We start from the raw sequence: 26,686 nt of genomic DNA, 5'->3' as shown, positions 1-26,686 counted from the left end.
AGTAGGAAAATGTATAAATAGAACAGTAAAGAATGTGGTTTAAAGTTTTTCAGAGAAATGGAATCAATACTTCTCTAGTTTCATTCCACTGCTGTGATAAAACACTGATCAAAAGCAATTGTGCAGAAGGGAAAATACTTAGACTGCAGTTAGGCATGATGCTAGTCTGGTAAGTGGTGGTGGTTAGGCTTTCAAAGATCCATGATCTTACTTACACTGAGTAACAAGCAAGGCTTCCTTAGTGTTGATTGGGAGTAGTTGGAGGGAGGGAATATAGAAAGGGTTGGAGAAAAAATAGGGAAGAATGAAATGATTGAATTATATTTTAATTAAAAATAAAAAACAACCTGGGGAAGAAAGAGTTCTTTAGCTTATATTTATAGGCTACAATATATCATTGAGAAAAATCAGAGCAGAAATCCAAAGTAGGGTATTATAGCAGAAACAGTGTAAGCATGCCACCTCCTGGCTTCTTCTCTGGCTCAGTCACTTAACCAAACGTAGCCAGAATTTTATATAAAGCCAAGGGCCATCTTCCTAAAACTTGCATGGTGCTTCTAGCAGTGGACTATGCAGCCCTACATCAATTAACAATCAGGACCATCCCTCACAGACATGCCAACAGACCCAACTGATCTAAGCAGTTCCTCAACTAAAGCTTTATCTCACAGATGACTCTCGGCTGTGTCAAATTGACAATTAAGGCAAATAAAGAATAATGCTATACATTTACTCAAACATAATATAAAATGCTTAGTTAATTATATAATCAATAATTTAGGTATAGGTGAATATAATTTATTTAAAGAAATTTCACTATGCCCTTATGCAAAGAGGCAAGGCTAAACTCTAGCCTCAGCCATTGTGAATATCAAGGAGAGATGGTAGGTTGTTGCGTAAATCTAAAGTAATGGTTTTCAACCTGTAGGTTATGACCCTTTGGTGGATTGAATGATCCTCTCATTATGGGTCAGCTAAGATGATCACAACACAGATGTTTACCTTACAATGAATAACAGTAGCAAAATTACAGTTGTGAAGTAGCAATGAAAATATTTTTGGTCAGGTGCTATTACAACACAAAGAAATGAATTAAAGAGACACAGCATTAGGAAGGTTGGGAATTACTGCTTCTCTGCTGCATGACTCCTGTATTGGAGAAATCAGTGGTATTTTTTTTTTCAATTCATGCTATTTGGTTGAAATTTATCCTTGTTGTGTAGGTCAATGTTTTCATCCTGAAGTCTTTTACTTGAATATAAATGTCAATTACCTTACTAAAAACACACAAGAATGTCTGATCAAATATATAAAGGGTTGTAGCCTAGCCAGCTGCCATAAAGTAAATCATTAATACATGTAATTGTAAAATGAAGCTATTAACATGTCATCTTAGATGGTAGAAACTTGGCTCATCCTAGACAAAAATATGTTTTTCACTTTTAGTAAGAAGTTCTGATTATGTTACTATTTAATAAAGAGAATTGTAATATATTAATCCTGTAATTACTTATAGAGTTTCATCTGCTCATACAAATAATGCAAAACCATTTAGATCTAATTATTGAACTTTCACTTCATCTGTATAAGTTATCAAAACTGTTACCTATATGTTCAGGTAAAATTACTTGAAAGTTATTTTTAAATGCTAACCAAATGTTAATAATGGCCATTAAAATTACAGTCATTTATCTAGTAAATAATTATCCAGAACGAATTTATTAGTGATAGAAAAGTTTTGAAAAATATGTTGGATAATCTCGTATAGTCAGTAGTAAAAGAACAAATAGAAATAAGGTTAAAAATATAATGTAAGGTGCATGACTCAAAATCACAAATATATATCATATATGGTAAAATGTAGAAAGAACTGACAATGAAGGAAAGCAATGACATCCTCATCGAAGAAAAGATTGTGCATTCATACAGATCACTATAGCTAGTATCTTATATTCCCTACAGAAGAGACACACCACAGCAGCTGCTTCTACATTTCCTTAATAGTGCTACCCCTCATGTTCTTTAGTGTACAGCATTTTAAAAATGGTTGTTAGTTTTGAAAGTATTGTTTAAATGTTTAAAAAATAATGACATGAGCACATATCAAAATACCTTATACTTCCTAACAGTAGAAGAGATTAAAAGTGAGGGCTGATGGAGCAAGTGGTAAACAACAGAGAAAGAAATGTGGTCTTGACTTCCAAAGAACATTCTTACACAGGACATGGAGACAGACAGACAGACAGACAGACAGACAGACAGACAAGCACACACAGGGGAAGAGAGGGGGGAGAGGGAGGGACAGAAGGGAGGGACATATACATACACAGAGAGAGAGAGAGAAAGGGAAAGAGAGAGAGAGGAAAGGAGAGGAGAAAATGAAGACAGCCTCTGGGAAAGCAGAGGTTCAGACTTGACAGAACAGATAAAGGAAAAGAAACATGACATAGAGAATTCAAATCTAGACTCACTCTTGGTTACATGATTCCAAGAGGAAGTGGTTTTACTTCATTCTTTAATGTAGAAGTGATGCACTATTAGTGACTCAAAGTAACTAATGTGTTTAATTCATGAAGTTAGTCAATGAAATAGAACTAAGAGTCTTCCTTCCTACAACTACCTGATTTTTGACAAACGTTCAAATACACTGGAGAAAAGATAATCTTCCACAAATTGTGATGGTCAAACTATATAGTTACATGTAGAAAAATGAAACTATGCTTATCTTTAGCTCTATGTACATTTCAACTTTGAATCGATCCAGGATCTCCAGAAAACACTTAATAGCCTCTGTCCCTTTAGGGGAAAGTAAGTAATGGTCTTGAACTCAACATTTGGTCAAGTAAGGGATTTCAGAATGATACCCTTTTACTGGACCTCTCATCATTCATATGAGTACCATGTTTTTTAAATAGACTGTGTTTCATATGGGTCTACTATAGACAGAGAATAAGAGAATAAAAAAATGTTCATCCCTAAACATACAGTGGAAAATACAGAAAGAGGACAGATATAATATCTAATTTCTGTGGTAGTGATGACCTCAGGGAAATGATATCTTGTAGACACATTAGGCCAGATATGTTTACAAAACCCGAGAAATTGAGATGTGTTTTACAAGACTTGTGTACACCTAATACTGACCATATCTCAGAAAAGTGATTACATGCTGGAACATGAAATTTTACCTCAGTCATGGTGCTTTGGGCATGTGTTAGCTGCTCCACAAAGAGACAGTTTTCTCTAGTGTGGTCTCTAGAAAACTAAGCACACTTCCATGGAAGACCTCATATTGAAGAATATTTTGGCAGCACATGTTGGTCTTCATTTGTTAAAACAAAACAAAAGCAGTACAGAAACACAGTTGTGTAGAGGAAAGAGAGTAGACCTGGAAAGAATTGCTCAATGAAAGTGAGTATGATAAAAATATTTTGTTTTAAACTCTCAAATAACTAATACAATAATTTTAAAAATAAAAAGGAATTCCAAGGCAAAATTATATTGTTAATGTCAATATGATTTTGGCTATAGAGTCTGTGATCATCTTATAGGGTTACGTCATATTGTTTAATAAGAAATGAACTAATTCCTTGAAAAAATGTTCTAGTTACTCATTTATTCTTGTATCAAGAAACTGAAACAACTTTCCAATTGTGGTAATAACTTTCTGAATTCATATTGTACCCAAGGAATTGTTAGGAATGATTCACAATGGATTTGTGGTTATTTTCAGTCAAGTTTTAATGGAGAGGAAAAAAAACTATCTAGCAGCTGAATTTAGTATATTCCTTAGTTCTCTGACCTGTGGAATAGGTCTAGACCAGTCTTTCCTCAGTGACAAAGCAAAAGAGAAATAATTTGCAAATTAAAACATTTAAAGACTGAAGTTACATCTTCAATATACAAATCTTTCTTCCAAATCATACCATAAGTTACAAAGATGTTTCTCCAAATAACTAAAAGATATGGAATAATTTGGTCAGTTTCTTTATTACACCACTAGAGATGTCAGAATTGATGGCGCATTTCACACAAGTACTTTCAAATGGCCTTCAGAGGTAATTATAAGAAATAAAAACCCTTTCTTACAAGAAGGTCTGTATGCATGATCCTTAACAACCAACATTCATGGAGGGCATTTTTATCATAGTGAACACTGAGCACTGCACAATGTATTGTATGATTATTCTAAACCTTAAATATACAGTATTGAAAAAAATGGAATACATATCTACATGTAATTATGTTAGTTTCTCATCCCAGAAGTGGAACATGAGGTTTTGATGTATATATGTATGCATGCACCTACAGTATATTTGAGATATGGGTCTTTGTATTTCATATTAATACTTGGAATTAAGTACCTATGGTTAATATTTACATAGTCAGATAGAGAGAATGACTGGATGTTTGTCTACTATTTCAATGCTATTCTTTATATACAAAAGTGCATGGAGTTTAGTACAATGGAGTAGAAAACACTCTTTTATTAGAGTAAAAAAACTTTTTAATACGTAAGATTTAGTATTCCTTTTAAGCTAGAAAACATGTTGTTCCCTAATAAAAGAAATGTTTCAGAAAAACTTAGGAATAATGAACAAACTTAGAGTGCAGCAGAGAAAAACCATGGAAAAATAGCGTAGCTTTTACATTCTTCTTGATGATGAATTTTAAAATTTTTTTTAAAAACTAAACAGGTGAGGATATGGAGCAAGGGAAACATTCCTCCAATAATTATCGGAATGTGAACTTCTAGATCCTCTATGGAAATAAACATGGCAATTCGCCAGAAAATAATGAATCAGTCTACCTTAGTACTCTTGGGTATATACCAACGGATACACAATTCTACCATAATGACACTTGATCAACTGTGTTCATTGTGGATTTAGTTGTAAGAGGTAGAAACCAGAAAAAAAAATGTAGATGTCCCTCAACTAAAGAATAAACTAAAAAGAAAAAAAAAAAACATGGTACATCTATACATTGGAGTACCACTCAGCTATTTGAAAAATGACATAAAGAAATTTTCCAACAAACGGATAAAACCAGAAAAAAAAAATATCATGAGATAACCCAGACTCAGAAAGACAAACATGTTATATATTTACCTATAAGTGGATATTAGCTGTTAAGTAAATGAAAATCAAGCTTCAATACACAGACCCATTGAAGTTTGGTGAAAGAGCTCTACTTCATGCTCTATGGGTAGATGCATGAATTTCCCTGGTAAAGGGACATAGAAGAGATTTTGCAGATGACCTGGAGGCTGGTGGGAACAAGAGCAGGAGGGATCAGGTAGACAATGGGAGGATCTGGGTAAAGATAGGTGGAATTGTAAAGCATTTGGATGCATTGTGAACACCTAGTGTAGTGGACATATCCTGAAATCTCTGAAAGTGATCCTACTAACTACTCCTACTAATGCAGGACATGGAATCTTGATTGATTTTCTTTTGTAGCCAGGCAAGACTTCCAGTGATGGGGCAGGTTTCATGAGGTTGAAGCAGAGGTCCCTTGGAGAATCCTTAATAACCAAAGCTGATCCTAGGACCAAGGAAGGCTCCTTGAAAACTTAGAGTTGGGCCCCATTTCTGAAGATATCCACATACTTCAGTGAAGTAGAGAAGATGAGTTATTGCCTACATGAAGCCTTCATCCCTATGTTCTAGGTTAGTTGGTACAGGAAGGTACTATTCGGGCTACTGAAAGTGAAAGCTGGACATCAATCCAGACACAAAAACATCGACCTACAATCTGTCCAGCATGCATGAAAAGCTGTGAAAATGGTAGGACAGAGCTTGTGGGAATGACTAACCAATGTCTGATTTAACTCAAAACCCATACTATAAGGTGCTTAGATGGAGAAGAAATGGAGACTGGATATTCCGTATCTTAGAGTAGAAACATATACCGCTTCCCAAAACAAGCAAGCAAGCAACAAAAAGAAAAAAATGAAATTATTTCTGCCCTATGCATAGATTGATGCATTGTTCAGTTATTATTAGAGAAATCCCTCTGGCAGAATATGAGGAACAGGTATGGAGACCCATAGCCAGACATAAACCTGAGATTGTAAATTGAAGATCTCCATTGGATCCTTACCCACAGAGCTCTGGGAACCCTATGGAAATTAATAAGAAAATGTTGTTGGAGTCAGGGTAGATGGAAGACACCAGGAGAACACAACTTGCTATCAAATAAGTAGAGCTCGCATGAGCTCTCAGAAACTCAAGCAGCAAGCATGAGGTTTACACGGGTTCTAACAGGTGCCCTGAATATATTATGGCTGTTAGCTTAGTGCTTTTTGTGGGACTCCTAACAATGGGTATAGTTGATTCTCTGTCTTTTTGCCTGCTCTTTAGAATATTTTTCTTTTATTGGGTTGCTTTATCCATCCTTCATATAAGGGTTTTTGTCTTATCTTATCTTGTTTTGTTATATTTGGCTGTTGTCTCTTGAAGGCCTGTAGTTTTCTAAAGGAAAACAGAAGAGTAGGTCTGAGGGATAGCAGAGGTAGAGGGGAGATAAGAGAAGCTGAAAGAGGGGAAACTGTGGTAAAAATGGATTGTGTGAGAAAAGAATCTATTTTCAAATAAAATATATCTAAAGATGTTTCATTTTATATGCAAAGTAAGAAAAGAATATGAGGTTATCACTTTTATTTCCTTGGATGAAATGAGAAGAGAAAAGCCATACCCAAGCAAATACACAGCTTGTGTTGAGCCCAGAGCCTTTCCCTCTCTGTCCTAACTATCCCTAGGCTTAGGCCTAGAAGGTTCTACCCTATGTACAAGTTAATCTTTCTAGATGATTTATTCAATCCAGGTTTTTCCCTTGGCTTCTGACTGAATTGCTCTGCTTGGCCTCATAATAACTTTGGCAATATGTTCTAATTTTCTGGCTCCTTCTCAATCTCTGGCTAATTTTGTCTTTACCTGTGTCTAGCTTTTTCTCTGTGAACTGTCCTTGTAAAACTGTCCCATTAAAATAGCCATAATCTTCTTAACAATTAAGTTAAGTAACAATGTTACTTAACAAGTAACAATGACAAAAAATAAATTTGATTTTGATTAAAGTTGTAGAACTCCATGTAAATAAATATGAATTACTCAAATGCAAGTATTATTGAGGTGTTCACTTCCAATAGAAAAACAGGGCATCAAGTGGAGGGATGAGGTTTCTATCATACACTCAAAAAATCTGACCAAAATTGTTCCTGTCTAAAAGAACTGCAGGGACAAAAATGGAGAACACACTGAGGTAAAGGAGTTTCAGTGACCATCTCAACTGGGATCCAGCTTAAGGGGAAGCTCCAAGGCCTGACACTTACTGATTACTTACTGATGCTATGGTGTACTTACAGACAGGAGCCTAGCATGGCTGCCCTCTGAGAAGCTCAACAAATAGCTGAAAGGGACAGATGCAGATACTAAACACACACTCAATGGACAGAAACTGGAGACCCCTGCGGTTGAATTAGGAAAAGGCTGGAAGAAACTCTGGAGGAGGGTGACCCCATAGAAAGACCAGCAGTCTCAACAAACCTGTACACCTGAGATCTCTCAGACACTGAGCCACCAACCAGGCAGCATACACCAGCTGATATAAGGCCCCTGACACATTTATAGCAGTGGACTGCTTAGTCTGGCCTCTGTGAGAGAGGAAGCACCTAATCCCTGGAGAGATTTGAGGCCTCAGGGGAAAGTCTGGTGGGGTGGGTATGGGGTGAAGACATCCTCTCAGAGACAGAGGAGGAGGAATGAGATAAGGAACTGTCAGAGAGTAGACAGGGAGGGGGATAACAACTTTACTTTAAAAATGATTAAAGAATAATAATAATAAATAAAATAGAATATTACCTTTAAAAAATGGCCATACATTCATACTACCTACCAAACATGTTTTTCTCTCTTGTCCTCTGCTGTTCTCATGTTAGTTGGGCACATCTTGTCTTTTACTGTCAAATCTTTCTCTGATTCATCACTTTGACCCTCAATTAGAAGTCTGTTTCAAACATGGCTGCTTCATGTTCATGAAGGTAACTAATATTACCTTCATGTTAAATATTAAAAGTATGTACTAAGCGTGTGTTTGTATTTCAGCCAGATCATACTGTAATCCAGGGCATATATGCATTCTAGCTGTATCATATACTTAGATGTGATCCTATGATAAAGCCATGTTGCTTTATTAAAATTCCTCTATAATAGTATTTATTATTTTATAATTTATTTTATATATAAGGGAAAATATATCATACTTTTTCTTTTTTTACAAGGTTAATTGCTGAAGAGTCTGTCCCATTTATTTCTGTCATTTTCCTTTTTATTCAGCCAAATGTTTACAGGAAAAATTATAACATGAATGTTGAAAACAGTTTTGAAATTTTTCTGTTGTCAAAATAATTTTCCCATTAATCTGTGGCTTGTATCATATCAGCTAATAATTTTCTCTCCTTTGATTTCAAGATAACTTTTTCATGAAAATAGAATAGCCCATCATGTCAGAGTGACCTAGCCTTACTTATTTGTACTTTCTGTAACTAATTCTGTCAAATACCAGATGGTCTGGAAAGGTAAGATAATGCTAATGAGTCTCAAGATATTTCATGAGAATTAATGAAGCAAACAAGGTCATGCTGCAACATTTTTGCTAAAGGAAACAGTTTAATTTCATACTAAGCTTATGATTCAATGCTAATATTATAGGTTGCATATTTTCTTTGTAACTATAGCCTCAGCTAGATTCCTAAGTAGTAGTCTAAAGTACTTTGGGTTGTTCTGTGGTTGAGAAAAGGGCCAGCTATTGGGTTTGGGTTACCTAACGTTGCAAATCCCTAAGAAAGTTTCCTCTTTCACGAAGACTACAACTTCCAAGTTCTTAATTAGTAATGAGTATTTGCTTATATAAGTTAATGGACTTAAATAAATATTTTATACTATCAATGATATTTATTAAAAGTTCCTGGGATGTATTGGAAAGTTTTGATATGAGTGTGGTCTCTGATAGAATGTTTAGTCATGTAGTATCCTGGGAGATCTTTAAGGCAGGTTAGTGGTGAAATGGGAGATCAACCATGCCTATAAATTTGAACCAACCCTACATATTCATTTCCATGAAGACAAATTTTTCCTCTTGGAAGTTTTCTATCATGCCACCATTAATCAATGCCAGGAGAATCACTATCTATACTACTTTATCCAAAGAAGTCAAGTGGAAGCAATGGTATGATGAAATCTAACCTATGTGCTTTTTAGTGTCAGTTTATAAAGATAATAGATTTTCAGATACCTGTGAGTCTTTTTAGCATATCCATTCCATCTGGATACAGTGAAGACACAGTGTCAGAGGCTTATCAATTTACTCTTCCCCCCACCCCTCTTCTAATATCTCAATGCCCTTAATCAGCTTGAAGAAGTTAAAGAAGAGTCAGCACCCCTATTCCCTTGGCTTGGGGACTAAGGTGGTTAATATTGGTCTGTCTTTCTAGGGAAAAGTAGTGGTTTGTTGGAACAGGGAGGATTAGCTAGGACTTATTGCATAGCTATAACCTATTGGTAAAAATCTGTATAATTAATATCAAGATGAAGTTATAATTTCTTAAATGGTACAAAATTTACTTTGATTTCAAATTTAAGGTTTCCATTGGTACAAGCTTCTTATTGATATAAAAGTGAGATGAATATTGATACTCTCATGGGCATTGTGCCTGTATAACACTTTATAATGCTTTAGTATAATGCTTTAGGAATACAAGGCTTAGACCCAGTCCTTCTTTAACTTTTTTAACTGATTTGGGACGGTTAGCCTATGAGTTAAGGGACAATAGCAAATTCATGGTTTTGAGTTTATTGTTAGGGTGTTTTCTATATTTTATTTAGAAATAGCTGAGAGGAGTTAACAGACAACAGTCCAGGTTACCTTACAAGGATAGTTGGTTTTCAAAACGTCAGAATTCCATAGAATTGATGTTACAAATATTTCTATATTAATGTTCATTTTGATTAGAGACCTGTCTGCTCCTGACAGCTTCCTGTCGTGTATTCTAAGAAGAAATCGAGCATCCTTGGAGTTACTCCAGTTGTGTGGTGACAGCCACTAGGCAAGAATTGCCTGTTTACATCTACAGACAAAATACTGTCCAGAAAAGGACACACTTGCAGAATAGTCGACTGATTATATCTGCCTAGACAGAGTAATCAGCCCTTAATAATTCTTCATCACTAAGGTCTGTCAGATGATTCTGGGCCAGAAGGCTGAAGATTTCAGTCTCCAATGTTCAGTAGTATAAGGGCTTTCCAGGTGTTCAGCGGTCTCTATAAATTGGCTAAGTTTTAGAAGCTATGATTAGTGTTTCCCATAATTTCAGTTAACTCATTCATTCTGGATTTTTGAATGGGTTGCAACCTTATAGTCTCATAGCCAATCCTGGCTATTTACTTTGAGAGAAAAGATCTGAGTGTATGGTTTTCAGCTGATATTCATTCTAAAACCAAGAAAAAAGCCAGGTTCAAAACTAAGTGTTTTAGTTAGGAGAGATAACAGGGTTTCTGGTTAGTCAACAAAATGATAGACTGGGTATTAGGACTATCTTGTACCTCACTGGTACAATTAGGAATAATTATGCTCTAATTGTATTTTGAAAGAAAAGTTTTATTTTAACAGGAAGGGTGATATGTAGGAGGAGCTAAAGGGGAAGGAGTACTGAGAGGAAGAGATGGAGTAAGAAGAGAAGAAGATGAAGGAGAGGACAAGCTAGGTGGTGAGAGAGAGAAAGAGAGGGTGGGCATGGAGGCAGTTGTTCATGTGTCTCCACCAGTCAAAGATAATTTATATATCTAGGTTGGGTATTGAGTTACACTTCTGATTGAGCATTACTAAACTTATAAAGCCTTTGATTAACATTAAAAAAAATTGTATAAAAGCAAAAAGGGAAAGGGGGCATGGGATAGGGGTTTTCTAGGGAGGGAAAATTGGGAAAGGGGATGGCATCTGAAATGTAAATAAAATATAAAATAGAAAGAAAGAAAGAAAGAAAGAAAGAAAGAAAGAAAGAAAGAAAGAAAGAAAGAGCCACTAAAAGCTGCCTAGATCATGGAGTGTTCTCCACACATAAAACTTCCTCAACAAAGTAGAGAATCTCTTCTCCAAAAACAGGTAATGAGAAGACAAGGTACCCTACTCAGTACTTTATACAATTGTATTTAACAAGCCCTTTAATCCTTCATAATATAACAAAATATCCTAATGGCATAATATATCTGAGCAAAATTTTACAACTGATGCAGTAGCCCTATCAAACCCAGACAACTCCATAGTGAGTTTCCCTTTGGAATTTAAATATTTTCCCATACTGTTTTATTTCAAAATATATTTCAAAATATATTGAACTAAGGTGTAATGTTAGTTTCTTCACACATTTGGACAAAAAGGCATAGCTTTCCATGTTCTTTTCCAAGCCTATCAGCTCTGTGAGTTTTGACAAGTTACTTAACTATTTATTCTATATTATATTATTTATATGTTAAAAACACATAAATAATGTATTAACATAATGAAAAAGTGAAAATTTACTTAGAAATAATCATATGAAATATTAACAAAATCACTATCAAATAGTAAGATTCTATATTAAAAATAGATATTCCCTTCAAAGGTGTACTATGACCCAAACTCTTGGGGTGTATGAAAGTCATTTTGTTTGGAAATAAGTACTTCAGAGATGTTACTAATTAGTAACCTGACATGTATTATGGTAAGCCATTACCTTATGACTGTTTTCCCAAATAAAAAGAAAAAAGAAGACAAATCATCCGACAAAGAGGAAAAAGTAATGAAAATACAGTAGACATAGAAAGAAAAGCATGTGATAGAAGAAGAGGAGGGACGAATAAACAGAATGTGGACATCGAAGGCAGAAAGCACACAAAAATGACAATTCTCTAGAACCTGTAACAGGAACATGGTACCCACCCTCTGCTTACTGACATAGATAGAACTGAAATACAATGGGAAAAAAACCTGTCACTTTCTACCAACATGTTTGTGAATTTTGTTATGTCATTAATAGAAAACTAATATAGTATTATAGAAAGTTGTTAAATTCTTTTGCATTTAGAAAGTATATTTAGTAATTTATTTGCTGTATTTTTTATTCCTAGAAAAATTATTCTGAAATATATTATTATGGATTATTATATTGTTTTATGTTATCAAATAATATTTATAAAACATATTCTAAATAATATTTATAAAACATAAGTATACACATTTGCATTCTATTAGATTTCACAAAATCTTAGGCTAGAACAAAGAAGTAGGTTTATGACATGAAAATGACTTTGGGCTAGGACAGGGAAGTAGGCTCAGATATTTTGGTCATCTTGATAAGCCCTTAGAAATAGTGATCATGGGAGTGATCAGGGAACTTTGGTTATTGCCTTGCTTGTTCTTTGACTATTTGTGTTTATTGTCTTGCTTATTCCTTGGCTATTTGCATCTATTGTATTGCTAGTTTCTCAACCTAGAACTGACCTTAATACTTGCATGTAATTAAAATGGAATAAAAGCAAAAAGGAGAAGGGAAAATGGGATGGGGTTTCTTGGGGGGGGGGGGAGGATGTGGAAATGGGATGGAAATATAAAGAATTGTCACTGTAGCAAACATGTAAGTTCATATTTTCAAATGAGAAAAACATGACTAAGATTATGGAGTTCAACTCTTCATATCATGGAATTAACAGAAATTTGAATCTTGAGGTTCTTCTTATTCCAACCAGAGCATTATATAACATCAAAGAAGATTCAGAGATATAATAAGAATGAAGTACAGAAGAAAAACCTTTAGTGATATTTATTTTCAAGATGCTTAAGGCTCTATTCTAACCTGTGTTATCACAGAGTATATTATTTCAACTCCCAAACAGGAAATTTAGAAAGCTGCACATAATTTCAATAACACAAAATAAAAAGTGAAATGACTCTTTCCCTTTTTCTGAACCCTCTTCACAATGATCCATGAAACTTAGATGTGGTGATTCTATTATAGATCTGTCCATTGGAACTGCGCTCCTCAACTTTGAACTTTGATTGTTGTGGTATTCTGAACTATATCATGTGGTTAAAGGTTTTCATTTATGCAAAGGAAGTTTCCTTAATTTAGGGTGAGGGTTACTTACATGTATACATATGTAAATACATACGTACATACATATGTAATATATGTAACAATAGTGAATGAAACACAGATCATAACATTGTAAAAGAGGAAGGAAGTATATATAGGAATGTTTGGAGGAAAGAAAAGGAAGCGGGATATTATAATTATAAACGCAAAAGATTTAAAAGAATAAAGATAAAAAGAGGGAATGGATCAGATATTAATTATTCGAGAAACTTGATGTTATCTTTATATAATTATGGATAACGGACTTTGAGAATAAACAGAAACTTTAAGAGAGATGCAATGTTGTAAGTTTTCACAACATATTTTTTATTATAGCTAAAATCGTACCATCATTTTCTCTTACCTAATATCAAACTACACTGGAATAAATTTGTATATGATGTAGTTACTTCAGATGGAGAACTATATTAGTTAAGAGGTGTCTTCATAGTTGACTCATCGATATATTGGTACCCTTTTCCAAATTATAATACTAGCAACAGTTGAAGCTTAAAACAAGAAGTATAATGACTGCTACCAAGGCTAGTGTTTAGAGAATAAAAGAACATACTAATCAATATACAAAATATTTTAAATAGAGAAAGAAAAATCTTTCTAACATACAGCATAGTGAACATAATAACTCATTGTTTATTTAAAATTTTGTGAAAGCAGGTTTTTTCTTCTTTCCCCAATCATAATAACTCATAGTATATACCTACAAAAAATTCACAATGAAAATTTTGGTACAATTTGTATTTGAAAATTGAATATTTTACAAAAGAAAATAAATACAATTAGAAGGTTTCATTAAATAAACTGAATACCTATACTGCATACCCCCATATTTTGTCCTGATAGTAATTAGTTATGGATTAATAAGGGCTTAGTAGAATCATTGTTTAGTCAAAGTAGAGTCATTGTTATTGTTAGAAAACATAATTAAATGAATTACACTTCAACACACATGAATATGTGAAAACAAATTTAATAAGAAATAACAAAAATAAAAAATAAGTGTAAAAATTAGAAGTATAACACAAAATATTCATTAATTAAGACTTGAAGACAGCAGGTTTCTAAAGTTGGTGTATCTGAGGTAATGGAACAAAGCTTTGAATTACTTTATTTTGGCAGGGTAAATAGCACTAGTAATGGCTTTGAAAATATTGTGCATGGTTTGCCACTTATTGATGCATACCATACAAGATTTTTAGCAATCTTGCTTTCAATCATAATGTCCCAGATCAGTAGGTCATTCTTTAGTGACAGACTCCTGAGATAGAGGTGTCAGTTGATGAAAAACTTAGAGCAAATAGAAGACAGAGAAGATAAAAGCTTAGATACAGACATGTTTCATATGCCATGTCTTTTGTCAAACAAGTTCATTGTAAAAGTACAGTATCTCATATAGTATTTCCAGCAAAGATACGGAGTGAAGTCAGGAGAAACTATGAAAAAAATGAGACAAAGACAGTGGGAAACTAATGGGATAATGCTTTACAAGAACACGTGGTATCTCATGAACATTGTAGACAAAGCACACAGCAGCTTTGGGACTGATAACTATATCTTTTTACTGTGGGAAAACTTAGGTTCTTAGGATATGAAACTGCATTCCCCAAAGCCTTGGCCTCAGGCTATTTTAATTATTTATAGGAGCATGTTCTGGTTTTATACAAGGAACTATGCTCCTTCTCCATGCATCAATGTCTCATTAAAAACTCTGACAGATCTGGCTCTTGATAACATGTGTCACTGAGTCCATCAAGCTTGGGACAAAAATTAAGACCCTTACCAAGAAATCTCAAAAGCTATGGAACTGGTCCTCATTAAAAAAATGTAAAGATAAAAGATTTCCAAACACAAATGAAACTACTTATTATCTTACTGTTGTCAAATTGTGAATTCTTTCAGTCACTTTTTTGGTTTTTAAGCTTTATGATTTTTTTTTTCCAATTCATTTTGATTACGTTACTTGGCTAACTCCTCCCAGATCTCTATAGCCATCCTTACTGACCACATTTTGTACTTATTTTAGACATGTAGCCTTTTTTACACTGTGGTCTGGTAAAGCACCTATGAGAAATAAATTTCTTTTTCCCATCTACAGTTATTTGCCAAGAGCTGCTTAAGGCTGAGACGTTGAGTACAACATTCCTGTCCATGAGGGAATTGTTTTCTGGCTTGATCTTGAGGAGATGTTATGCATGTTTTCCAACTGATGTGAATTTGTGTTTGAAGCAGGTCATAGTGTCTGGAAAAAGTGTTTCTCATTAGTCATGCACCATCTCTCTCTCTTATACTCCTTTTCTGCTCTCTGTTCTGCAATGATTCCTGAGTTGTTTTTGAATGGGAAATGTGACACAGATGCCCCACATTGGGGCGAGAACTACACAGTCTCTTATTCCTTGGATTGGGACTGCTGGAAGTCTAGCATTAACTGAAACTTATTACAAAGATAAAGTTGTCTGAGGAGGGTTGAGAGATTAAGAGATCTATGAGCACAACGAGAAGGCATTAGGAGTCAACTTAATTCTGTGCCCTTTTATCAGAGCACTACAAGTAGTTCTGTCCTAGGGTATAACTCCTGTATAGTCACAGTGGCAGGTATGGTTTTAACTTAAGGGGCTGACTTTAAATACAATCAAAATTGGTTGGTGATTTTCATGATGTCTATTCCAGTCAGCCTGTGGTTTAGGAGGGTATGTCTTCTGGAGTTGGGGGCTTGGATACAGTGATGAGTCTAATGAGGTAAGTTAGGAGGGAATGGTTTGTGGTAACCATAGAAGATGTAGGCAAGTTGAGGAGAAAGGCAACACATGTTGTTCTGTTGCATCTAAGGACAAGGCTAAGAAATTAGGCCTGGGGAAACAGAGAGGATGTCTGGAGCCAACCTACCTGGTTTTCTGGCAGCTGAGGCATATAGTTCTCATTTATTTTCTTATTGTATAATTCTTTTGAGTTCTTAGTACTCTCAGTTACTAAGCCTCTGAGTTGGTAACGAATCTTTTAAAACATTTTGTAGGCTATTTTGTTCAAATAATGGTGATTTTGCTGAGCAGAAGCTTTTTATTTTCATGAAGTTCAACGTAACTATTTGTTGGTCTTAATGCTTACACTACTGAGGACTTATTCATAAAGTCTACTCATGCACCCTTGAGTACACATGTCTTTCTTCTTACCCTTATCAGATTTAGGGCACCACATTTTATGTTGAGGATCTTCATCTATTTACATTTGAGTTTTGCACAAGGTGCAGTTAGTTTTATTCTTCAAAATGTAGCTTTCAGATTTGAACAGCATGTATTAGTTAAAGGTGTTGTCTGTTTTCTTATGTCTATTGCATGTCTATATATTAAAAAATAATAAACAGATGGCTCTACTAGTCTTTTACATGGACCCTCAATTTTATTCCACTGTTCAATAATCAACTTCTGTAACAGTATCATATGATTTTATTACTATAATTCTATAGTTTAATATCAAAGAATGGAGAGACTCCTTTCAGTTTTTGCTATTCTCGAACATTTGTGCTTCCATATGAAATTTAAAATATACTTTTTAAATTTCTATGATGAATTACCATTAAATATATAAATTAAAGGTAATGTATCCATTTTCATGATATTAATACTAGTAAATCGTGGTCACTCTTCCAAATTCTATTTTGTTATCTTAGAATTTTGCTTTGTTTTGTTTTGTTTTGTTTGTTTTGTTTTGTTTTGTTTTTGAGACAGGGTTTCTCTGTGTAGCCCTGGCTGTCCTGGAACTCACTCTGTAGACCAGGCTGGCCTCGAACTCAGAAATCTGCCTGACTCTGCCTCCCAATCTGACTCTGGGATTAAAAGTGTGCGCCACCACTGCCTAGCTAGAATTTTTATTCCATAAAATATTTACTTATTTGTTTAGATTTATTGCAAGATAATTTTGGTGACTCTTAAGAATGGAATCACTTCCCCAAAGTCTTTTTCAGTTTGCATATTTTCATCTTCATAATTACTACTGAGTTCCAGAAAAATAAAAGAAAATGTTTCACATAAGATAAAAATATCACTAGCTTAAAAATGAATAGTTAAAAAACATGATTGTATGTTGCTATTTAAAATGGATTGCCTTCTGAAATATTTCATATGTTTGGTGTTATCTTACACAAAATGCTTTTGATGATTCAAAAATTATTTCAAAATAATCAAATACAGAATTAATAATTTAGAAATATGAACATTAAATTTATAACTAAGTTAAATCGATTCTATTTGTTAAATTATAAATTTAGGACTGAAAATATTAGAATGAAATTGACAGAATTGTGAAATTCTATTACTTGTAATTCATCAGATTCCAGAGTTTTATATTCAACATTATTCTATACTCTTTTGAAATATATCAATAACATGGTAGAAAATTAGTCAAGATAGAGTCAAAAGAATGAATTAAATTCATTTCTAGAGGAAATTACAGCATCTATGGACAGCTATGTTTGCAACATCACTTTCACCATGCTATGATATTTGCTAACCATGATTTTGCTATTTGTTCTTATTACAGATCCAGATGGCCCAGGTTGATCTTTAATTTTTTAGGCTCAAAATAAAATATTGTCCTCTCCAGGGTTTAACAAAGGTTGCCTAACTTTAGAGTTTAAGACATTCCAAATAAATCTGTTGCAGACTGCAATTTAACCGAAGGCTGGATATAAAGATTAACACTTTCCCCTGGGCCTTTCCAGCTGCTCAGTTTTAAAGACTCGATTGCTTTAGTATTTTTTCTGTATCTCTGAGTGAATCTTTAGCCATTTGTCATTGAAGAAAAAAATATGTGTGTATATGCAGTTTGAGTGGTAGTGAGTGTGTGTGTGTGTGTGTGTATGTGTGTGTGTGTATGAGAGAGATTTCTCCCTTATACTATATATTTAACAATAACATTTTTTGTCACCTTAACAATGTTTTAGCAGAAAATATGAATCTGCATCCTTTATACGAGTTTTCACTTTTTCTTTTTATTCTCTCTATAGTTTTGGCACATTAAAAAGAGTCCCTCTGTCATTGAATACTATGAAAAAATTTTGGTTGCTGTTACCTGTGTTTGTCCGTGTTGTATTATTGTGAAAAAAGAATGTGTATTTAGCAAAAATTATAAACTATAGATTTGACTTATTCAAGAGTCAACATTTGCATTTGAGTGATAAAATTCTTTAAGCTAACATGAAGTTTTGTATGTTGTAAGCATAATGCCAGTGTGTCCCTGGTACGTACATAAGTCTGTAGAGCTGATCTGTTGATATCAGTATAGTGAAATGGGAGAATTTTTAAAAGCCACAGTGCAATCTGGCTCTGCTAGCTATTTGTGCCACCTGCCATCTTCCCACACTAGAAGTGGCCAGAGGTCCAGAGAACCCCGCAAAACATTACGTTAGCAGCTGGTTCTGCAGATCAGCTCCATGGAGACCATGCACCAAAGCATGGATCCTGGGCCAACCCCATCACCCTCATGGTTCTTTTCTCTGGTAAGACCCCAGACAATATCCGCCATGCTCACAGTTCCTGATAGTATAAAGACTCTAAATGCTTAAAGATTATCCAATGGATTTATGCATTTGAAAATGCCCAATACACAAGATGACCAACCAATTAGAATTGTTACCCAAAATCTAACCTTTTGATAGAAATTGCTACCCGGAACTGCTAGAGATCCATGGTTTTTCCTCAGTGTTGCTTCCTCTCTCCTCTTTCCTCCTTGCCCTCCTTTTCCTCCCAGTTCCTTACTCCACCTACCTCTTCTACTACCCCATCACCAAGCTCCACTGCAAATACAATGTAGCAGGAAAATATCCCTCTAAAATATAGTTGTAAATAAATTTTTGACATGATTACTACTTTTTTTGAGAGTCTTTCGGATTCCATGGACTGTGTGAGGTTGGAAAAATAAATAATAAATAATGTTGAAATATTTGAACAAACATTTGTTATTCCAAGAAAAATTAGATGAGAAAGAGACTTATACAATGATAAGAGATCTAAGAACGTGAAGTGAGTGCTACAGGTGAATAAAACAATGAGTATGTAAAATTAACAAAAGAAACATTCATTTGGTTTTATGAAAAAAAGAATAGTATTTATTTATTACATCGAACTAGTATACAAGTTTTAATAATATAATATTTCCTTAATAAAGTTGTAACTTGTAATGACTCATATAGAAATATTCAGCTCTTTGATATTTCTTTCAGTAAATATCTATAAACAATTATCTGTAATTACCAATTAACTGATAACTAAATGAAAAAGTTCTGGATCTACACCAGATAAAGAACAATTAGACAGTGTGAGATATTTGACTCAATCATTAACACTCAGTGGCTCGTATCATATTCCATAGCAGATGCCATTTTTTTCCATTTTGTAAATGATCATTTGAAATTGCTGCTTTCACATGTCACATGATTTGTTTCATTAGTGATTATATATGCCAACTTAGCAGAACTATCCCCCCAAAGTAGAAATGCTTTTCATTCCACTCAAGAAATTGATAAAATACTCTATTCGCACAATAACTTATTGGATCCCCATATGGCACTGAAAACAAGATAATTAAGAGTATATTTACATTGACTTAAAAAAATTAATGACCTCTAATTTCAAACTTTGAAATGTTTTTATGAATTAATTTAATTTTATAAATTTATTAGATAAGAAAGTTAGAATAGATGACAGAGGAGCTGGTTAGTCAACAAAAGGATGGACTGGGTATTAGGACTATCCTGTACCTCACTGGTACAAATTGGCATAATTATGCTCTAATTGTATTTTGAGAGAAAAGTTTCATTTTAACAGGAAGGGTGATGTGTAGGAGGAGCTAAGGTAGGAGGAGTACTGAGAGGAAGAAAAGGAGTAAGAAGAGGAGAAGAAGAAGGAGAGGAGAAGCTAGGTGATGAAAGAGAGAAAGAGGGGGGAGACAGGGAGGCAGATATTCATGTATCTCCACCAGTCAAAGATAGTCGTTATATCTAGGTTGGTCAGTGGGTTACATCTCTGATTGAACAATTCCAACCTTATAAAGCCTATGATTAACATTATTTTAAAAAAATGTATAAATGCAAAAAGGAAAAGGGGGCATGGAATAGGGGTTTCCTAAGGGGGGTGGGGGAGAATGGGGATAGGGGATGCCATCTGAAGTATAAATAAAATATCTAATAAAAAAATAAAATAAAAAAGAAAGAAAGTACAAAATCTTGATGTTTTATTGAGTCTGACAATTAAAATATATTTCCCATAAGTTTGTCAAATCATATCATGCTGAGCAGTGGTGCCTGTAGGGAGCTGCTTAGACAACATGCTGCATACTTGTGCAATTGCACAGGAAATTATACAGAAACTGAAGGGCAGAGAAGTGTTAAGAGAAGCACTTAGGAGAAATAGTGCAGAATCTACTGACAAAAGGAATGAATAAAAGAAAAACAGTATTAAAAGGATTCTAGGTCCTAGACAATAAGTAGGTAGGGCAATTCACTTTGGATTTAATGCTAGAGTGAGAGGACTTGAGCTCCTTCCTCAGGATTAACATTGGATGTGAGAAAACAAATATTACTTTGTAATCTCAATTACTTGTGCAATTATGACACACATTTTACTATATTTTTATTGGATATTTTATTTATTTACATTTCAGATGTTATCCTTTTTTTCTTGGTTTTCCATCTGAAAACCTTGTATTCTACTCTCCACTTCTCCAGCGTCTATGAGGGTGATCCCCAATCCACCCACCCACTCCCACCTCACTGACCTGGCATTTACCTACACCCTTACACTGGGGCATTGAGCCTCCACAGGACCAAGGGCCTCTGCTCTCATCAATGCCACACAAGGCCATCTTCTGCTGGAGCCACAGATCCCTCCATGTGTATTCTTTGGTTGGTGGTTTAGTCCCTGGGAGCTCTGAGGGGTCTGGTTGGTTGATATTGTTGCCCTTCCTTTAGGGTTGTAATCTTCTTCACCTCCTTCAGTGATTCCCCTTACTCCTTCATTGGGGTCCTCATGCTCAGGCCAATGGAGAATTGATACAAAATTTTGTCATTGAGATTTCCTCAAAATGATTAATTAATGAATAATTAACTTGATTCTTTTTTAAAAAATTATTTTTGTTAATTTATTTTAATTGGACTTATTTGTAAATTTTTGGTGAAATTTAATGTGTGTCTTGTTTATATCATTTCTTCCCTCCATTCTTCCAACTTTTTACATGTCTTCTCCTCCCTAGCTCTATTCAAATTTATGGCTGTAAAAATGAAATAATATAAAAATATACTCTATATTTAACAAGAATGAAAATTTTGTTGAACCTCATAGTGTAGTTAATGACACTCCTTGAGGTTCTAAAAGACTGCTACCTTCCTGGGTACTTCTGATTGTTTTACTTGCCTTTAGAGAAAAATACAATAATCAGCCATACTTATCTTGAATTGCAAGTAATCAAGTTTTACAACTAGACTACTCATAGCTGTAATCTTAAATTATGTACACTTGCATTCACTTTGCTCAGAGAAATTCCTGTGAAAATTCGCCAAAAAACAGTAAAAATAGAGATTGAAAGAAACTTTATAACTTGAATATTCATCATCAATATTGAACATAATATTTTGATACAGAGTGATCAGCAACACTTTTTAATGCTGTTTGTTAATTTTGTCATCATAATTTGTGATTTAATTCCTTGTAAAACTCTGAAATATTTCTCTGAGGAATTTTGTTTTTTTTTTTCCCCACATCCAATACTTTCTGTGGTATTCAATAAATAGAGCGCTAATCCATTTGTTATGGACAGACATACAGACATTCACACAAAGAAAGTCAGAGTGACACAGATATACAGGGATACACACAGAAAAAAAATATTTCTAAGACATTCTCTAGGCAGTCACAGATTCAGAATCATACAACAGAGAGATGCAAGGATGTAAGACACAGATATAATGAGTAAAGAATTCAAATCTGAGCTCACTCTTGGTTAAATGACACCAAATATAGTTCTTTTATGTATTTCCTAATGACATCCATATGCATTATTTGTGACTCAGTGTTTATCATTTATGCATTCAAACTAGCCACACTTTATTCCCATATGGACAAATCACATGGGAAATGTGTGCAATCAGGTAAAGTCTTTAATCTTTAATGAGTTCAATCAATGCATAAGGCCTCTGTTAATATTATGGTTACATATATATGAATAAAAATAATAAATCTGTACACAGAAACTGATGAGTCCATTTAGACACGTATAAGCATATGTTTTCTGGGTTGTCTACTTGTTATTGGATAAAAATTAGTGGGCTCCTCCCAGAAGAAGACTTATTTTCAATTCTCAAATGTAATTAACTGGTTGTGTTTTAATAATGCTAAAGAGCATTCAAAGTATAACTTGCATGCTTAGATTTAAAAAATAACTTGTATTGTATTATAGAATAACCACAATAAGGAATAACCAATGATTTAAAAAGAAACTGTTTGCTCAGTTTTTGAGCTAGAAATATATGAATAGCTGAGTTCTTACTAGTATTTCTTGTAAAGGAAAATTCCTTTGCTACAGCCAGCTGATTAAATAAACAAACTGCTTTATTGGGAAGCTAAAAGCTGTGTTACATTTTCCCACATTGAAAGATTTCAAAACCATTACATTCCAAAGGAGATTCTAGAATGGGTTTCCTCCAAACAAGAAAATGCAATATAGGAGGAAATTTAAAAGTGCTTTTCAAGCTTGCAAGTTATCATGTTGTCTGATGGTCCAATCTTTATTTTTAAAGAAGAAAAGTATGACAAAAGAGTTTTGTTAAAAGCAGTGTGGGAGCAGACCACTGCTCTATGGGAGGTGACTTCAGGTATGTTAATCAAACAAGGAACTTAAGTTAAACAGGGGAAATACACTTTTAAAATAATTGCAGATATAACTAAACTATATAACTCATTAATAAAATGCACTGTGCTTATACAGATAATTATCATTTTGATATTTTGCAATGTATTCTTATTTCAACATAAAATTCAAGTTATCTGCTCAAATGAAATCTAAGATAAATAAAAACTTTTAAAGTCATTAAGAAAATTAGTTTTAAAAAGAAACAGGCAATATGACAAAGAAAATATACTAAACTTGTTTCACAAAACACTGGAAACATTTTCATTTTGGATAACTTCATGAAGTTATAAAAATAAATCTGGGGGTCAGAATGTCAACTACACAACAGTTTAAAATATTAATCTTCAAGTATCACTTGAAGGAAAGTTCAAGTTAGAACCTTAAATAGAGTTTTTGCTGAGCATGATAATGTGTTGGAAAAGGAATGTGGACAGTCTTTCTCCATTATGGTCATCAGTTAATGGTATGCTTCGATTTAGTATTTTGATTGTGATATGTAGTAGAATTAATAGAATGTTACTAGGAGAGAATACTAAAAATTACTGCCACTACATAACAATGGAAAATTTTGAAATTTGTGAGTTAATGTATTTTTCAATAAAACTGTTTAATAAATTGAGCCTTAAAATATAAATATTGCTTTATATTCTAAGACTTATATTCAATATTTTATGCCTTTCACATTTTCTCACCAAGTGTTAGTAATAGACATGATTTTAAGAGTTGATGCTAAGCTAGAAGATGATGTGGAAATAAATTTGAAACTATGGAGAAATTGCATAATATTTAAATTAAAAAATGAATAATATTCACTGCCACTTGTTTGAAAAAATGGGCACTTGCATGCCTACACATGTGCACACACACATAGTATCAGGGTGATGATGAGACATCTAAGTTAAAATCTATAAAGAAGTCCAAGTATGTAAATGGATTCATGATACACAATACACTGAGATACTATCTTTGGATTTTCAAGCCTTTCAAATTAAAAATTAGAGGGTCTTTCTACAAAGATTAAAATTCTCATAATTTTCCTAAAAGTTGTGCACCATACTATGCACTCAAATACATGGTCATTAAATGAACAGTCTTATAAGTCTAACTTGGTGATCCTACAGGTATGTCTCCTTTCAAATCTATCCTTAAAGACAAAAGTGAAGCCTTTTGGCTGGGGCAGACACCTGGCTGGTCTGCTTTGTGACTTATTCTGAACCTTCCTAGAACAGCTGGTAAGAACTCTCCCCCACAACCCTATGCCCCAGAACTGCACCCCTGCTAGAGCCATTATTTATGGAGAGCTACACTTCAGCATCTGGATCACAAGATTTTAAGAGTTCCCTTTGATGGTTTCCTTTTTAGGTTGTTACTTTTGGGGGTGGGGTGAGTATGGAGTTAGGGTATGGGTTGTCACAGAAGCCTTCCATGGCCCCTTTCTCAACTGTGCATCTGCAGTCATCAAAATCACAGCTAAAGTAGCTTTCTTGCTCTCTACCATCAGCTGGAGCTCAGACAGGGGCTTCCTTTCAGTTTCTGAGGACAGCACAGATCATAAACATGGTCCCTGGCTATAGTTAGGCCACAGAGAAGGTCCTCAGAGGCAGCTCAGACTATGGACATCACCATGGCTTCAAGTGGCAGCACAGGCCACTCACATCAATATGCCCCCCAGAGGCATCATGACCCACAGACATCAAAATGTTTTCAGGTTGCAGAACAGACTACAGACATCTATCCACATGACCTTCAGTGGTAACACAAGCCATGACCCAGGAACATCAGTATGACTATGTAACACAGACCACAGACATCAGGATGATATTGGGTGGTAACATGGAGCATCAACCCAGTTCCCAGCCACATCATGATCACTGACCCACACATGACCCTCAGTGGTATCAAGGACCACAGTGGTCCTCCAAGGAGGTCAGTCCTGAAAGAGAACCATTCCTCGGTTTTGTCTTCTATGAAGAACCAGGATAATCCTGGGCAAGCAACGTTTTCAGGAGCTCAGTATGAATCTTCATAAGCTCCAGCCTGCTGCACCACTCCACTGACTCCACTGTTGACCTCAGTCTTCTTTTTTTTTTTTATTGGATATTTTATTTACATTTCAGATGACATCCCCTTTCCCCATTCCCCCTCCCCTGGAAAACCCTATCCCATGCCCCCTTTTCTTCTTTGCATCTATACACTTTTTAAAAAATGTTAATCAAAGGCTTTATGAGTTTGGTAATGCTCAATCATAAGTGTAACCCAATACCCAACCTAGATATATCAACTATCTTTGACTGGTGAAGACAAGTGAATATCTGCCTCCCTGTCTACCCCCCTCTTTCTCATCACCTAGCTTCTCCTCTCCTTCTTCTCATCCTCTCCTTACTCCTTCTCTTCCTCTCAGTATTCCTCCCACCTTAGCTCTTTCTACATATCACTCTTCCTGTTAAAATAAAATTTTTCTCTCAAAATACAATTAGAGCATAATTATGCCAATTTGTACCAGTGAGGTACAAGATAATCCTAATACCCAGTCCATCATTTTGTTGACTAACCAGAACCTCTGTCATCTCTCCTAACTAAAACTTAGTTCTGAACCTGGCTTTTTCCTTGGCTTTAGAATGAATGTCAGCTGAAAACCATCCACTCAGATGTTCTCTCTCAAAGAAAATAGCCAGGATTGGCTACGAGACTATAAGTTTTCAACCCCGTCAGAATAATTGTGGGAAACACTAAGCATAGCTTCTAAAACTTAGCCAATTTATAAAGACCTCTGAACACCTGGACACTCCCTATACTACAAAATGTTGGAGCATCTGTTCTTCCACCTTCTGGCCCAGGATCACCTGACAGGCCTTAGTGCTGCAGAATTATTAAGGGCTCATTACTCTGTCTAGGCTGATATAATCAGTTGACTATTCTGCAAGTGTGTCCTTTTCCGGACAGTAATTTGTCTGTAGAAGGAAAGTGGCAATTCTTGTCTAGTGGCTGTCTCACCACAACTGGAGTAACTCCAAAGATGCTCAATTTCTTCTTAGAATTCAATATAGGAAACTGTCAGGAGCAGACAGGTCTCTAATCAAAATGAACATTACTACAGAAATGTTTGTCACGTCAATTCTGTGGACTTCTGACGTTTTGAAAACCAACTATCAATATAAGGTAATCTGGACTGTTGTCTGTTAACTCCACTCAGGTATTTCTAAATAAAACATAGAAAACACCCTAACAATAAACTCCAAGCCATGAATTTGCTGTAGTCCCTTAACTCACAGGCTAACCATTTCAAATCTGTTAAAAAAAGTTAAAGAAGGACTGGGTCTAAGCCTTGTATTCCTAAATGTGTTATACAGGTACAATGCCCATAAGAGTATCAATAGTCATCTCACTTTTATATCAATAAGAAGCTCATACCAATAAAAACCTTAAATTTGTAATCAAAATAAATTTGTGCCATTTAAGAAGTTATAACTTCATCTTAATAATAATTGTACAGATTTCTACCAATAGGTTATGGCTATGCAATAAATCGTAGCTAATCCTCCCTATTCCCACAAAGCCATTACCTTTCCCTAGAAAGACAGCCCAATATTAACCATCTTAGTC

Source organism: Arvicanthis niloticus, chromosome 10, assembly GCF_011762505.2.
Source record: "Arvicanthis niloticus isolate mArvNil1 chromosome 10, mArvNil1.pat.X, whole genome shotgun sequence".
Taxonomy (NCBI): Eukaryota; Metazoa; Chordata; class Mammalia; order Rodentia; family Muridae; genus Arvicanthis; species Arvicanthis niloticus.
This window is presented reverse-complemented; position numbering follows the sequence as displayed.